The 16,667-nt window shown below is 35.4% G+C and overlaps 1 long non-coding RNA gene across 10 annotated transcripts in view; it reads right to left on the bottom strand.

The window, feature by feature from the left end:
• The window catches only part of LOC125691910 (uncharacterized), a 158,923-nt gene that overhangs the window by 104,487 nt on the left and 37,769 nt on the right, over positions 1-16,667 (bottom strand). Inside the window, exon 4 of one of the 10 annotated variants that reach the window (XR_007376316.1) lies at positions 8,446-8,538. The exons of the other annotated variants lie outside the window; for them this stretch is intronic. This is a non-coding gene — a long non-coding RNA (uncharacterized LOC125691910). The remainder of the gene's footprint in view (positions 1-8,445; positions 8,539-16,667) is intronic. 10 annotated transcript variants of the gene reach the window in all.

Raw genomic sequence — 16,667 nt, 5'->3', positions numbered from 1 at the left:
TTGTCACAAAAACAATTACTATTTAAATGAATTTATATGAGTTTTCTACACTTTGTCTAGGGGAAAACTTACACTAAGATTCAGTATCCTGCTTTTGTTCTAAATATATGACCAAATTCTAATCACAGCAGAATTCAGTTGAGACTTGGAAGGTGGAAGGAATGTACAAATGAAAGTTTCATTGCTCTGTAATTTTCCTTTAAGGCATTCCAATAATAGAATTAATGTACAATTTTTAGTGCTGTCAAGTTACATTAAAAGCATTATTAAGCCCTTCCCGAATCTACATTCTAATAAATGTCAAGTCTTTCATTTATTAGATGTTTAAATATTTGCACTAAGACTTTAATAATGAGAGTATACCTTGCAGATCTGTGTGCTGTTGCACTATTAAAGTGAGATAAATCACTTGAGACTGTTATTCACAGAGTATTAATAAAATGGTTTTTCTTATCAGATCTTAATAATACCTTCTTTTTAACATGGTCACAATTGCACTAATAATTAAGAATTATTATTTAATAACTTTGAGAATGCACAGGAGCACCATCAATCTTCTGAAAACACTGTAAGAACCTGGTATTAAGCCATTTAATTACAGCTATCTAACAACAGGTATCCTAGGAATGCTTCATCCTCCAAATGCTTCCTCCACCTCTGGCTATCAAAATCTATTTAATGTAACTCTCCATGTTTACTTCTCGGCAGTGTGTCATCTTTCCAGATGGCTACAGGGAAGGAAGCTTTTAACATCTGTAATGGTATCAGCAGTAACACATATTCAAAGATTTTACTAGAAATTAATCCCTCTATCAGGCGTTCAGAGTACTTGGTACAAGTAAAACATCACCCATAAAATCCCGCAGAAAAATTTGCCCTTCATTCCTAAATATATTTCTGCCTCCTCAGGTAGGTCATGTGCAGCTCAGCCTCAGAGTAAAGTTTAGCTAGCTATACCTGAAAAATCAAAAGGAGATTTCTTATCAACTCAACTTCTTCCTTTGTCACTGTCAGTATATAAAATTAAATAAAGGGCTTTAAAGAATCACAGGACAATCAGAAAAGCACTCAAAAGCTTATACTGTACCTTTATTTTCATCTCTGCCTCTGACACAGAAGAGATAAGAAGAAGATGGATGAGATGATTGAAGAAAAAATGAAGACAACAACACTTGTGATTTATGGGGTATTTTGTTCACTGTCTACTTCTACATTGCCAGAAAGAGTGCCATGATTGTATTTATTTTCTGAAGTGCAGAAGAAAACGAGAAAAATTACTGTATTTTCTCCTTCTGTTGGGGTTTTATGACTTTTGTTATTGGTATTCCACACCATAATATCAGATGTTAAAGAGTTAATGCTCCAGTTCTGTGGACTGTCCATAGTCCTGTGGTACAGGTACCTGTTCTTAGAACAGAAAGAAAGAACTACAGTTCCCAAAAGACTTTGTTACTCCATTTCTGTTTTCTATTCAGAGGGAAAGATAAAACTGTTTGGTAGACATGAGATTTCCCTTTTCCTTTCTGCTCATCTCTGCAGTGCATGCTCCCTAGCCATCTTACCTTCAGCATTAGAGTAAGACCTTTGATTTTTTTGCACACACTCATTTTATTTGTTTTATTAGCTTCAACTCCAATTATATTGCATTATATTATATTACCCTGAATTCCGATATCGTATTTAGTATATTAGTTTTCTCCCTTAGCTTGTTACCATTGTTGTTTTCCTCCTTGGGCCCATCTCCCTATCTTCCCCCTTCCTCCTTTCCTGGAGCATGGATGCCCATGACATCAGCTTTCATTCACCTGTCTGCTGCTTGCATTAAGCTTTCTAGGCGAAACTAAAGAACGGAAAATCTGTGACTTATCAGCCCAAAACTGTAAAAACAACTGAATGGAAAATGGCAAAAGCAGAAGTGTTAATGCAAGCCTTATGTCTTCAGGGGTGCAGACAGCTTTGAGTACTAATTTAACCTTGAATTTTTTTTTAATTTTTAGTTAATTCATTGAAAAATTGAATTTTCAAATTAATTTACATAGTGTAAAACGATAACATCACTTCAAAGACTTGCACATTCTTAAAGAACTTGTTCACATGCCTTGCTTGTGAATGACAGAGGAAGGGATGGTTGCCATCTCACTAAAGGAGTAAAAGCCACAATTCACCAAAAATATTATCTGAAAATACTATCCACAGAGAACGATTTGAATTCGCTAACAGCACACGACAGGTTTGTTACTGCAAGTTTTATGACTATTTATAAGGAAGTATTATTTCCTCCTCAAAAGTTACAGTGAACAATGCATTTGTTGAGCTTACTGATACTTGGCCTTTAAATCACACCCACTTGCTACGCTTTTGGAGAAAGTGAATAATTGATCCAACGTGCTTGCAAATTACATCTTCCTAGAATTTGGTTCAAGCTTTGTTATGCTGGTTAATGTATTATGAACAAATATTAATGAAATGGCACAACCATAGTTGCACTGAAGTGAAATCTTGAGGTGTTATAACCTGAAATTGTCGTACAGTTATTCTTCCAATTCACAGGCATTCTGAACTGGAATACCTATCCTGCTACAGAAGTATGATTCAGTGTACTGTAGTTTGTGATGCTACTGGATAAAAGGGTATTCATAATAACTATTGGAAAAGAGATAAATTACCTTAGTTACATATACAGCTTCTGTTACCACAGGAACGGATTGATTACAATGGGTACTCCAAAAGTAAGGCCTCCTGATTTATTATTTTGGTCCACATTGTCAGAAGTGGTATGGCAGCAGATGTTGAATAATTCCCACCGGTACTCTTACGTTTTCTTATTGTGTGACACATGGCAGCAGTGAGGCAGTCTCACCAAATTGCATTTGTCACGGAAGCATGTATGAAGCTAAGGTGTGTCAGCAAACACCTTCACATAGAAAAAAAGTTGCAACGATTGATATTTATCAGTGATTGCTGACTATTTATGAAGACCAAGCAGTGGATGTGAGCACAGTGAGGTGGTGCATTTCAGCAGTGTTGACAGTGAGTCACCTCCACTGCTGCAGATTTTTACAGCACAGCATGCAGCCTCACATTTATTGCTGGAGAAAAGGTATAGCAAATGTTGGTGACTATGCTGAACAATAATGTGTCGTAGCTAAGAATTTGCTCTATCAAGTAGTATTTTTGTGCTCCTTGTATCTATGACATTTTCCACAGAAATAAATTGGAGGCTTTACTTTCAGAGCAACCTATGTAGTTATACAACGTTTCTATACTCTAAAACTACTGCTGGGCCATAAATTAAGTATAACTGACAAGGTAAGGTAGTCAAATCAAAGTAGAATTAGATTTCCATTTATATCAGCAGGACATTAGGTCACCCCTGCAGAGCACCTGCTTCCTCAAACAGCCTTCCCCACCTAAACGACATTTCCAGAGGACCTGAGGATCTTGAACACAAAAACAGCATTCTCTGATGGTGTAAAAACTGAATAGGCTTGTGAAGATGCTTCACATCCTAGCTGTTTCCTTATACTGACCTCCACATGGATGAGCTTAAACTCCTCTCAGCCTGTCACTGAAGCTTCACACATTTCCATTCTTCAGTAATGTGCTACGTACACATCACTGACAGAAGGCCTTTCACATAGAATGCTTTCAAATCCTTTTTCAGAAGAGTGTATCAAAAATGAGCTTAAATTCCCTTCGCTTTCTACCTGCTATGCTTCCCAGAAGTACTTCTACGTCTGGAAAGGATTGCTCACTCTGATCTCAAGCCAGCACCTAAAAGTAGACAGAATATGTTTCATCTTTCTTGTTCACTGAATAAAAACCAGGTGGTATAACTTCTGAGAAAATAGATATGCAGTGTAGAGTCTAGGGTACATAACCACAGAAGTCTGTTTTCTGTTCATCCAGACAACAAATTCTCCTGCTATGCGTGAGCTGCAATCACATAACCCACAGTCACTCATTAGCTGACTCAAGCCTCCCAAGCTTCAGTGACTTAGCTTCCTGAAGAGAAAAATGTTGCTACAGATACGGTTTGATCAAAAGACAAAGGAGAAAGGTGACTGAAAAGACCAATAATTAAGATAATCACAAATAAGATTCATTTAAATAAATACATGGAAGTGGATACAGATTGTTAGAATGCTGTTCTGGATGTACATGGATTGCCCATTGAAAGGTCAAATCAAATGTTAAAGACTCATTAACAAACCATCCGCTTCAGGATACTAAGCAAAGCATTCTTTGTGCAAACTTCATACATTTTCAGACATAATCAGCTAAACAAACTACACAGTTGAGGCGTGCATGCATTCTTTTTCTAAAGTATAGCTCAAAATATCTAATATCTGCTAGATGTTTCATCAAGAGACAATTGTTTGCTTGCTTCTCTGCACCCAAGGGAAAAGCTCACTCAGAATTTGAGATTGCTGTCTCTCAGAGGTGTCACTTTCCCTCTTACATAGCAAAGGCTTATTCAAGCTATTTGATCATGCTCAAATAACCACTTCTGTGGCTCCCCTGGCCTGTACAGCATTGCTCTTGCTCTGAGAGCCTCTCAGCCTGTCACCAAAGCTTCAGACATTTCCGTTCTCCACCAATGCGCTACGTACACATCACTGACAAAAGGCATTTCACATAGAATACTTTCAAATTGTTTTTTCAGAAGAGTGTATCAAAAAGTAAAATAGAACACCTTTCCTATCTTTATCTTCTCCTTTCCTACCCTGGAATATCTGTAGCATTCAGATGAAGATTACACTGAGTACTTGCCAGATAAGTAGGCAGGCTAAATGGCCCAGACTGTTAAGTCACACTGCAGTCACTTCACGACATAAGCAGAATATCTTCTAAATACAACAAGGTAGCATATGTAAGTCAGTGTACTTTCAGCTGTCCTGCTAGTTGTTCCCTACACACCTCCCCTTTCATCCATCACCCATCAGAAGTGCAGCCTATAGACTAAAGACACAGGAGGGAGAAAGATTGATTACCTAAGTCAAAGAACTTTTTTTGTAGTCAATTTGTTCATTTCCAGTCCAGCATTTAAGACAATATTCATTTAGTGAAGTTTGCCTACATGGTTTTCTCATGGATTGTTAACTCCCAATACAGTGTTTTTAGAGTGAACTCTGATTGCAGCACATCATCAGCAAGATATTGCAAAATTAAAACCACAACACTTTCGAAACAAAAAAAGAGGCAAAGACCTTTCCACTCTTCAAAAATGGAATGATAGGTCGTATGGCAGAATACTTGGTCTCCCCACAAACAGCAGTAGAACATCACCAGCCAACTTAGAAATCTATGTGGCAGAGCTGGTTTTCTTTAGTAAGAAGAAAAGTGGAAGTGCTTTTTGTCTTGCACTTTTAAAATAATGAAAACAGGTCTAATATTCCTAGTTCTTGAGTAGTTTTATTAATTGGATAGATTATTAATTATTATTTTATTAATTGGTTTAGATTAACAATGAAAAACAAATGAAGACTTCGCTTCTAATCTGAAGTCAGTGTGTTATAGACTTACTCATTTCAGGCTAAAAGTACTAAAAGGAAAAATACACCATGATTATGACACAGGAAGGAAAGAAAGAAGAGGAACCAATTCAATATTGCAAGTGCAAAGGATGCAGAACGATAAACTAGAAGTGATAAAACTATGCAGAATCCTCAAACCATTTTAACAAATACTTTATTGTCTACATTAAAAATATAATCCTTACAAAAAATTCACGATACTGCTGTATCTCAAACAGAAAATTCTAGAGAAAATTCCAATTAAATAACTTATTTTGGTATTAGCTGTGCTGCACACACATACTTTATTTAAACAATTATTTCATAGAAAGCTTTGATTTCAGCAGTTTTGTAGTCCAACTGCACAATTAAACAGTAGTGGCATAATGGATAATGGTGGGAAATATCTTGCTTTAGTAAGAGTAGTAGCTAATCTGATCTATTTGCAAGCTAGCCATCATTTAATTTCCAGCATAACATACAAAAAGAAATCCTATATCAAATACTTATATACTATCCCAAATGCCAATGATAGCACAAATAAAGCGCTTTCAGTTTTAAGGTGTCTATTACAATTAATTGTCCATAAAGTCTTTAGCATAAACTGTGAAAAAGCCTTTCCTTTTGAATAAGTGGAACTCCATCAGAATTATTATGGCACCTGAACTGACTACAAATGAAAGCAATAATCACTAACATTTTGTTACAAAGGCTTTTCTCTATAAAATTGTTTGACACAGGATTTTGCTGTCTTGAATTTCTAGTATAACAGATAGCATAGTGTTTTTACTAGAAGATAAGTAAGAATTCATGTTTTATAATACTTCAAGAGATAAGCTTGCTTACGAGAAGAAAATATTTTATGGCAGTTTTATACCTCTATAAAATCAGTAATGTTATTTCACAATCATTCAATAAGTTTGTTCAGTGTGAATTACAATGACTACAAATAAAGCAATAATAGGAGAATCTATCTTTTTCTCAGAACCACTAATAATACATAACGAGAAACAACATCCAAGTAGACTATGAGCTACAAACACTTAAGTGGGAGGAATGAACTGTATCAGCAGTAACATCTGGTCTGAAAAATGTTCCTAAGGAATAAAAATTCTTTAGTTGACTTAGGTTACAGAGTTTACAAAAGCTCAATAATTTCTAATGAGTTCCTTCCCCTTTCAGGGTTGGAATACTATAAATGAAAAGTAGTGTTTCACCATTTGTATGCTATGTTGTATCTCATCTTCTTGACCTCATTTGCCAAAGTTAATATTTGCCTTTCATCATCCCTAAATAAATTCTGCTTATTATAGATACTACCTGGCATTTTATAGGAGAGTCAGCATTTGCTGTGTTATGAAGTCTGCATTGTAGATATGTTAAACTGTATCCTCCCTCTTAGAGAAGTAATTTCAATAACAATAACTATTCTAGTTATCTATTTTGGGATGGGCTTATATTAAAATGATTGTAAAAAGCTGTCATTAAAATACAAATGAAAGAAAAGTCAGCAGAATTACTTCCTTCACATCTCATATCCCTGAACTGGTGATCCTGAGTTGCGGATCAGGGAAGAAAAATTCCTTGTGCTCTAAGAGCAAAGTAAGTCTATGCTCTCCTCATAAGGTTGAACGTGACAAATCCACAGGGCCAAATGACATGAATTGAAGGGAAACTACAGGCCAGTAAGCCTCACTTCAGGTGAGGTGATCACAGAGCAGATTCTCCTAGAAGACACGTTAAGGCACATACAAGTTGTGGAAACAGTCAGCATGGCTTCACCACAGGCAGGTCATGCCGTACCAATCTGGTGGCTTTCTACAATGGAGTAACAGCATCAGTGAACAAAGGAAAGGCAACTGATGTTGTCTTGAACAACGTCTGACATGATCACAGCACCACACCCTTATCTCTAAATTTGAGAGATTTGGATTTGAAGGCTGGACTATTCTGTGGATAAAGAACTGATCAGATGGTCATATTCAGAGTCTTGTTGTCAACGGCAAGGTGGAGGCTGGTCACAAAGACCCCAGAAGTTCATCTTGGGATTGGTGCTCTTCAACATCTTTACCAACTAACTGTAAAGATACTAACTGTTCTAACAACTGACCTGAAAGTAGGTTTCCTTTATGTTTACTATTATTGGTATAGTCTTTTTCAAGAGTCACAGTATTTCTCTGTGATTGAGACTTTGAACATTTACCTCACCCTTTGCGTCAATTTACCCTTTTCACAGCTGGTGAAAAGTACAACTTTCCTAACTATTCACTTTATCCTTGGCTTTACCACAGGCAGGGTTGTCCTAGACATCACGTAAAACATCTGGTTAAGAGAAATCTAAGGACCACATGAATCTTGCCACTTTCCTCTGATGCCTACTTTTAGGCAGTCTAGAGGACCCAACATTAAAGAGCATCATAGCTGCAACTGTCATACATACCCCGAAAAAGAAGAAATAACAGAGCATTCTTACTCTACTCCCTTGCTCCCTCTACTACAAGTAGACTGTTCCTATTAAAGTACTCTGTCATAATGATAGTCTACCTCATTTAAACAACAAAGTTCCTAAAAGGAAAAATTCCTCTAACACTGGAAAATTTCCCAATAGTCTACATTTAGAGACTTACATTCACAGCTACAAATGAAGCTACAGTTTTACTCTGAATGACAAAGCAGCATACAAAGATGATAATCTATTGTCACACCCAACCTCTCCTCACAGGGATTTCAGGCCAAGAAGGCTTTTGTCTTTATAACTAGCTAGAGGTGACCTTCAAGGGACAAGCCAATTCCCTGAGTACCTTGAAGCTATTAAACATTTTTCAGCTTCTTTCATCGTGTCTGCATGCCTCTTGCATTACTAGCAGCCCATCAACCAGAGAGAAGAAAATCCCACTAAAATGCGTCACAATATGCGTGATGCTTTTACCTCACTCTGACTTCAGGAACTGGTGTTACATCACAAGCGATTCTTACTAGCATACATTATCAATCCACGCTCGGTCTGGGCACAAAACAAAACCTACAGCAAGAAGAGGAACATATAAAGCTGGGAGAATTTGAATTTATCTATTTATTAATACTTAAAAAGTATATAATAAAAAGAGGAAAGTGCTCTTGAATACAAACAACTCAAAGAATAAACTAACCAACTGTAAAAAGCACTGCAGTTTATGGTATACCACAGAACTTCCAAAAATCTGACGTGCATTATTAAATGAGCATTACGATTGTACCACCTACTCCAAAGAATATTTCTGTAACATATTTTTCCTGTAAAGTATTGCGCTGCTAAGAATTTTTACTTTCACAATAAACACCAAAAAAGCAAACAAAAAATGCCCACACAACGTAATTCTAAATATATACATCATTACAAGATTAGCTTTAATACATTAAATATTAATATAACTCAGAAACTCCCAAAAAACTACTAACAGTGTGGCAACTTCCAGTCTCCTATTTCATTTCTCTCAATTCTGCCAAATGAGGGAAATTGTCTGAAGTTAGCATCAAAATTGATTCTGATTATCAACGTAAGAACTCTTCTTTCTTCAAAAGATCAAATTAATTTCAGAGCCTGCAGTACTTATACAGGCTTCCAGTGTTAAGAGCAAGCAATTGAGAACAATACCGTCTGTATTCCTCAGCTACACCCTGATTTCATTCACAGTATTTATACTGAACTTATTTCTGCAGTCTACTAGGCAACATTTATTCTAGAATACTAGCAGATATAAAATACTACCATTCTGTAATGAAAAATATTTTAAAATACTATTTTAAATCATATTTAATGCTGTGAAATGAAGTCAAGCAGCTGTGCAAATCTATCATACGTTCCAAAGTATGGACACATTTAACATTTTTCCATCACTGCTTCAAAAATGCAAAGCATTACACGAGAAACTGGATAATAAAGAATGTGTCCCATTCATCTCCACTTTAGAAAAGACAAGCGTCCTCAATGTTGTGTTCTCCCTCACCCCTGATCAAATGGCATCTAACATGGAAGGGCATATGAAGAAAAGGCATGTCACTGAACTCCTCCATGCAGAAAAATTTGCATCCAGTGATAATATTCCACGATCCTCACTTAAGGTTTAAGGAGACCAAAGGAGATTTGTGGTGCATTTCAGCAGTAATGACAGCGAGTCACCTACAATGGTGCAGCTTTTTTGAGTATAGCATGCAGGCTCTTGTTCTTTACTGGTGAAAATACATAGCAAAAGGTGGTGATTGTGTTGATTATGTTGAAAAATAGCATGGTGTAGCTGAGAATTCATTCTGCTAAACAGTGTTATTGTGCTCTTTTTATTTGTGATTGTTTCCATGGAAATAATAGAAGGAATTACTTTTGTACATATCTACATATCAGACATCAAAAAATATAAAACCATGTTAGGTGTCATCTTTCTAATATAAGCAAGGACAACAAGATTCAATGCTCCATAACACTGTGCTGGCTCTCTGCTTGAGACAAGGTTTTGATAGAGTAAATCACATAGCTTTTGGAGCAAATATTCAGTCAACTTTTTTTTTTTTTTTTTAAACGACAAATGCTGCTCCTCTAAAATTCTGTTTGCTGTCACTTTAAGTAACTACTTTTTTAGTTGCTTTTTCACAAAGGAGGTAACAAAGTGTGCAGTTACTAACATGCTCAGATTCCAAACTAAGGAGAATTTACCACTACAGTACTATTGAAGTGAATTATATCCTTCTTCCAAGTTACTTTAAGGAACTTTAAAGATAACTTCTTTCACAGATAAAATTGTTGCAATAAAACTGATTAAAATGTATTACATTATTTATAGTTCAAAGTTACCTTTACTTCAGGCAAGGTATTAATACCTTTCATCAGGATTAAGTATTTTTACCTAGTATTTAAAAAAAAATATATATGCCTCTCTCAATTTTAATTCAGTCCATTACACCTTTAAGTCTGTTTTGGAGAGATTTGTGAGGATTTATTTCACAATAGATGAGCTTAATGCATTCTTCAATGGGAGACAGGATGGGTGGTCAGAGAGATATGGAGGCATGATCCATGGACATCTGTCTCTTTACAGAATAATTTGATATTAAATGAGAGAAGAAATGCTCACACTTGCTAGAATTTACAACTTTTATCCTATCCACCTCCTCTTCCAATATAACTGATGAAAAATACTACAGCACATCACAACTTTTTCTTTAGATGCATGTTATTAATGGCCATTAGTGCACACAGACATTTTGTCAACAATTAGAGAATTTCACAGTGGTGCAGTTTCTTCTACATTAGAAGAATATATCTTATTTTCCTTCTCTTATTTTTCTTCACATTCGAGGGATTTTTTTTCCCCAAAGGAAAAATGAATCACAAAGAAGTCAGTGATACTAACAAAAAAAAGAAAAAAAGAGCCAGTTCAGTACTTGTCAGAAATCTTTCTAAAAATATCATCAGAAGAGATGTTTTCATTCCTTGCATTCTGAAGTAAATTAATTCAGTTTAGTAAGCACTTTAGAAGCAACTGCCTTTATGTCAGAACACACCCATCCTTTTCTTCATACAATTCATGATAACAAATTCCAGTGCATTGTACCTGTGCCAATATTTATCTGAACAGCTAATTAGAGAATTGCTGACTTTGCTCTTATTAATTGCAAAACAAATTGTTGTTGAAAGTTGTTATTGTTCATGGCTTACGAGCCTTAATTCAGAAGCAAAAAGCAAGCGTTGTGTTGCACAGCATTCTCAGGTACAGTGCAGAAGGAAGGTAGGTTTAAAATGGTCTTTTTACTTATTTTGTTGTTCTGGGGAAGGCATTTCCACAGTTTTCCCATCTGCTTGTCATATATTCTTGCTTTATGCTGCAGCATTTGTTTACACTTGAATGACACATCAAACACGCTAAAAGCTCTTTGTCATGTTTTATCAATGTTTTCCAGCTTGTGTACTGCTTCCATGCTGACAAGCTTGACAAAAGCATTCTTGCAGGATAGGGAATTAATTAGACTCCCAAATTTTCATCAGATTTCTGCAGACATTTTTATTCTGGATTACCCTTGAGGGATATATACTCATAAAGAAACAAAGTATATTTTTCTTTCAAAACTCAACTCAAGCTGTTTAGCAGGTAAATAAGGAAAAGAGCTATACTTATTATTTTTGAACCCCAACACTCAGAAAGTAATCTAATATTCCCTACTTCTTCGACAGTGGTTTTAGATTTCATGTATAATGATGAGCCAATGAAAAGCCATAGCTCTTCTTTTCTAGTAAATGAATCTTACAGGCCATGATACCTTAAGTAATCATTAGCATGAAATTCTTATTATTTTATTTTCCCATACTTTGGATATTTAGTTTTGCAGGAATTACAGGTACATGTAAAGAAAAGAAAACAATTTTCTCTAAAGTCCTACTATAAATTAGAAAACAAACAGCTCAAAATTTCCTTAATACATCACTGCATTCTTTTTCCTAAAGGTTCCTGACCCTTATATCTCACTATCAGATTATTTTCACACAAAATACACTTGTAACAGCAGTCTCCTCTAGGTATCTCATATTCAATTCATGGATTTTTCTTTCAAAACATATCTTCCATTTTGCATTCCAGGACAGAAGAAGGAAACACTGATTTTATACTGGCCATAACATAAAAGTACAGTTCAGTATGTCCTACAGAGTTTGAATTTGTGCACTCTCCTTTCAAGATCCCCTTCCGTAGCTTAAGCATACTGTAAATAACTTCTTAAAGTAATTCCACAGATTATTTTAATCACACTGTCCAAACAGGACAAAAAAAAAAAAAAAAAGTGTTGAGATATATAAAGCAAAGGTTTAAGCTTTCAAAAGAATCATTTCAAATTCTCCAGTCCTCAGTGTGACAACATGATTCTAATACCAATGACTAAACATCCTTTCCAATACCCTTCAAAGTAATGTGATTTATTCATTAAATGTTCAGAAAGAGAAGAGACTCTAACCAGACTTCTTCCAATCATGAGCTGTTTAATTAAGGTTATAACCGTCTATCAGTTACTACCCAGAGATGCATCATTTAAGGTAGTTGAGGTGGTGCATTGGTATAAATTCTACCAGATGGCTTCACAAGGATAATAGAGTTTGTACCTCTGAGATCCTAGGAAATCAAGAATACATAGTCTAATATAAGGATTTTAGAAGCTCTAAGTTAACTTATTGACACATACACAAAGATTTCTACAATATTTCTAAGTTTAAGAAAGCATAATTACTGCCTTCAAGGGTCAATTCTTTGCCTTTTACAGCAGTCATCAAGTGTTAAAAATAAATCAGAAGTCCATAAAATTAGAAAGATTTCTACCATCATATGACTACATTAATTTCACATGCTCGCTTCTTGAGAATTAGATAACATGGTTATCATGTAAGAGAGCTTAAGAGGAAATACAACTATGTAGAGACCATTTAAAATATGCTGAAAGAGAAGGAACTATTTTATAAAGAAACATTATGTTAATCACTGCTTCCATATTGTATCTACTATTTCCTCTGGATTCTCTTCCAGCTGGAACATTCCGATTCACTCCTTTCTCTATACACCTGCATACATCTCTATACACCTGCATACACTGCAACTGCTTTGTTTCAATCTAAATAAGACGTTATTGAGGGAAAAATGACACTTTCCATGAATCAACAGATTTTAAAAGACCTTTGGCCTATTATTCTAACAGACATTCCAGATTAAGATATCCTTGATACCTCTTGCACAGACACATGCCCACACATGACAACAGAACTTCTGAAAACTGTGCTGCTGCTCAAATAAATTTGCAGGTGCATGACCACCCCATGGCAGGTTCTCTGCTGCTGCCATATGATGTTCAGGAGCCAGTGCTTGCTACCACACAGCACTTTGGAGCAGGACAGATTCTCCTGCACAACGCAATGACTTTACGGATCAAGCAAGAATTTTGTGAAAACTACTACAGGCTATGGAAATATGAAGCCAGTACTCTCACAGAATAGAAATAAAACCTACTAAGGATTGCTACCTGGCCTCAAAGGTGCATACACAAAGGTCCAAACCCTTTTTTACTTCGGGTCATTTTATCTTTTTATTTCCTGCTGTCTCATGCAATAAGCATTCCCCATAAAACAGATTTGTAGCAGGAGAGGTTTTGCATCTGCTTTTAATGACTTCCTGTGAACAGCACACATGCAGTTATTTCCTTTCACTTTTCTTCCATCCTCACCTATAAAAACAGGTATAACGAAAAATTAAACAGTAGGAGGCAAAGGCATTACTCATTTTTACATCTTGATACTTTCTATAGCACTCTCCTCCCCACCCAGCCATGAACATTGCATTATCACTGCTTCAGGTTGCCTCCAGGAAGAATTCTTCACAGAGAAGTTGGTGAATTCTCAGGATGCACTCCTAGAGCAGTAGCAAAGACCCCATCACTGGAGGTATTTAAGAGCTGTGTGGACGTGGCTCTAAAGGACGTAGTTTGGTGACAGGACTTCGTAGGATAGGTTGAAGTTTGGGCTCAATGATCACCGAGATCTTTTTTTAACTAGACCATTATAATGAGTCTATGATATCACTTCAATAAAAGGACATACATGATCTTGTTCACTTTTTTCCCACTACAGCAAGATAGATCTAAGAAGAGAGATTTAGATTCAACAGATTCTTGTTTAGTGTAGCACACATGGCAAAACAGTGAAAAAGAACAGGGGTAATTTTTTTTTTTTTTTGTAATTAAGACTACAGATAAAATAACATGCAGTTCAATTAAGGGCTTCTGCGAACAAGTAAAACAAAAATCATTAAAACAGAAGTTAGTCTGTTGAATAACACTGTATCAAGAAGAATAACCAAAATCCCTTTAACATACATTAAAAAAAAAAAAAAAAAAAACAACAACCTATTCCCCTCTCAAATATCTCTTCCTATTAAATTACAGAGCTCCACTACATCTAAAACACCACCTGTCCTTTGTTTATAACATCATAGTTTACCCCTGTAAAAATATACTGGAACCAGAAATTCAGGACTACGAGTAAAGTCACAAAAAATAAAATTATGAAACATGAAACATCCTGCTGTAAGTTTCTATTGCAAACAACAAAGGTAGGAGAAATTCTGTTTTTATTAAATGGATGCTAATGAACTTCAAGTAATTGACATGAAAAAGATATAAAGCTCAAATTAAGGTATACAGATTTTTAACTGCCCATATTTCAAAGTTTATTCCAGTAAGAAAGTCATCCTTATCTCTAAGCAGAGTTGTCACTGCATCCTGAAGGTTAAAACTGAAAACATTCAGAAGATACAGGAATCAAGGGCCATACTTTGCCAATAACCTTTTTGATGATGCAAAAACAGGAGAAGAGTGAAACTCTATTCCTTGCGTTAATAAGAATGATCATGAAATATAACTGGAATGAGAGTCTGAGAAGATAAGGCACATGGACTAAAATGCCTGATAAAAGTAATGCCTGACCAATTACCTCTTAAATAAAGTTCTCAAAATAAGGAGAACTGAACCTGAAATTTAATGAACAAGAACACTTGTCCACTTAATTACCCTAAGCCTGAAAGCACTTCATCCCTGTACTTGGTTTTGTTATGGAATTACATAAAGAGAACAAGAGGAGTTCCAGCTTCTATACTTCAGTAATTCTACTTTGGAAAAGAGGTCTTCACACCATCTCAGAAGTGAAATATTGTACTAGCACAGTTTAGAGCTCCACTGCTTTGACCTACTTACATCATACATTTACAGTTTTGTTTTGTTTTTTTTCCTTTTCCATGACACCTGTGCCTCAGCATAATTGCAGCCTGAAAGTACCAGTTGTTGATACAGATTTCATAATACCTCACTGAAATAACTTGTTAGGCTTACTTCCTTAACTACAATAATTCTGCAAGAGAGAAAAATATTGCTTATCATAAAGCAATGGAAGCTTTCGAAGAAATATTATGCTAAGTATTTATTTCTACAATGCCAAATTTGACGAGTTGGCTTTTACAAAATTTTACATAAAGTTGTACAAACAAAAATATTTATATTTTCAACACAAAATAAGGATTTGATATTTATAAATGTTTTCTGAAATTAATTACCCTAAGTCTGACAATATTCATCCAGCTTTGGCTAAAAAGTGATAAATCCATTCCCAAACTATTCATAACATAGCCACACTTTTTTTTTTAATTCTATAGGGTGAAATCAATGTTTTTTATTATTTAATTATTATTTAATATCGCTTTTGGCACATCGGTACAGAAATGGCTGGACTTCTTGTTCAGAATGATGAGCTTAGCTCTACCACAAGTGAAGCAACAGTGATAACTCATTTTGTGAAGGTGTTTTCCCTAAAACCTTCTGTTGTGAGATAAAAGGTAAGGATATTCTATGCTATTTTATTCACGTTTCATAAAGGACAGAGGAGACTATACCACAGATAAAACCAGCCACCTTTCTGCATCAATCTGAGTTGTTTGCTGTTCTCATTTTATCTTTTAAATCTTGTTTTTTGAATGAGTAGCATTATTTCAGTAGGAACTGATTCTGTAATAAAAGGAATCAGCAGCTCAGTTGCACTGTGTATTCACCCTTAGCAATACTCAAAACAAGCTAATCTAGTTGGGACCATTCAGAGTGGGAGGCTTAGTCTAACTGAACTCCTGCTCCCCTTGCAACCTAAATAACTCTATGAGTGTAGGTGACAATTAATATTGTTGGCAGAAGCTTTACTCAGGATGTTGATCATCCTCGTGTACATTGTAATACCGAGAGAAATCTTACACTAATTTGCTGAAAACACTGATGTATTTATTTACATTTGAGGCTGCAGGACAACACTGATTTAATAAAATCATTCCACAATAAAATTCATTAGAATTACCATTAAAAGAGAGTAGTATTATTTCTAGAAGTATTTCTGTTGAATTTGGTAACTGCGTCTAGACATTCACTTGAACTACAAGTCATAGCAGTAGGACCAAAATTAATTTTACTCACTCCTCTTATTAAGGGCAAACCTCTCAGATTTCCAAGTTACGGTATTGAGAAGAGGGAATTGACAGAAAATGTACTTCCATCCAACATACTGAGCAGTATATTTTTAATAATAAAATTATGTACATTTTACCCACCAAGATG

The sequence above is a fragment of the Lagopus muta genome, chromosome 4, assembly GCF_023343835.1.
Source record: "Lagopus muta isolate bLagMut1 chromosome 4, bLagMut1 primary, whole genome shotgun sequence".
Lineage (NCBI taxonomy): Eukaryota > Metazoa > Chordata > Aves > Galliformes > Phasianidae > Lagopus > Lagopus muta.
This window is presented reverse-complemented; position numbering and strand designations above follow the sequence as displayed.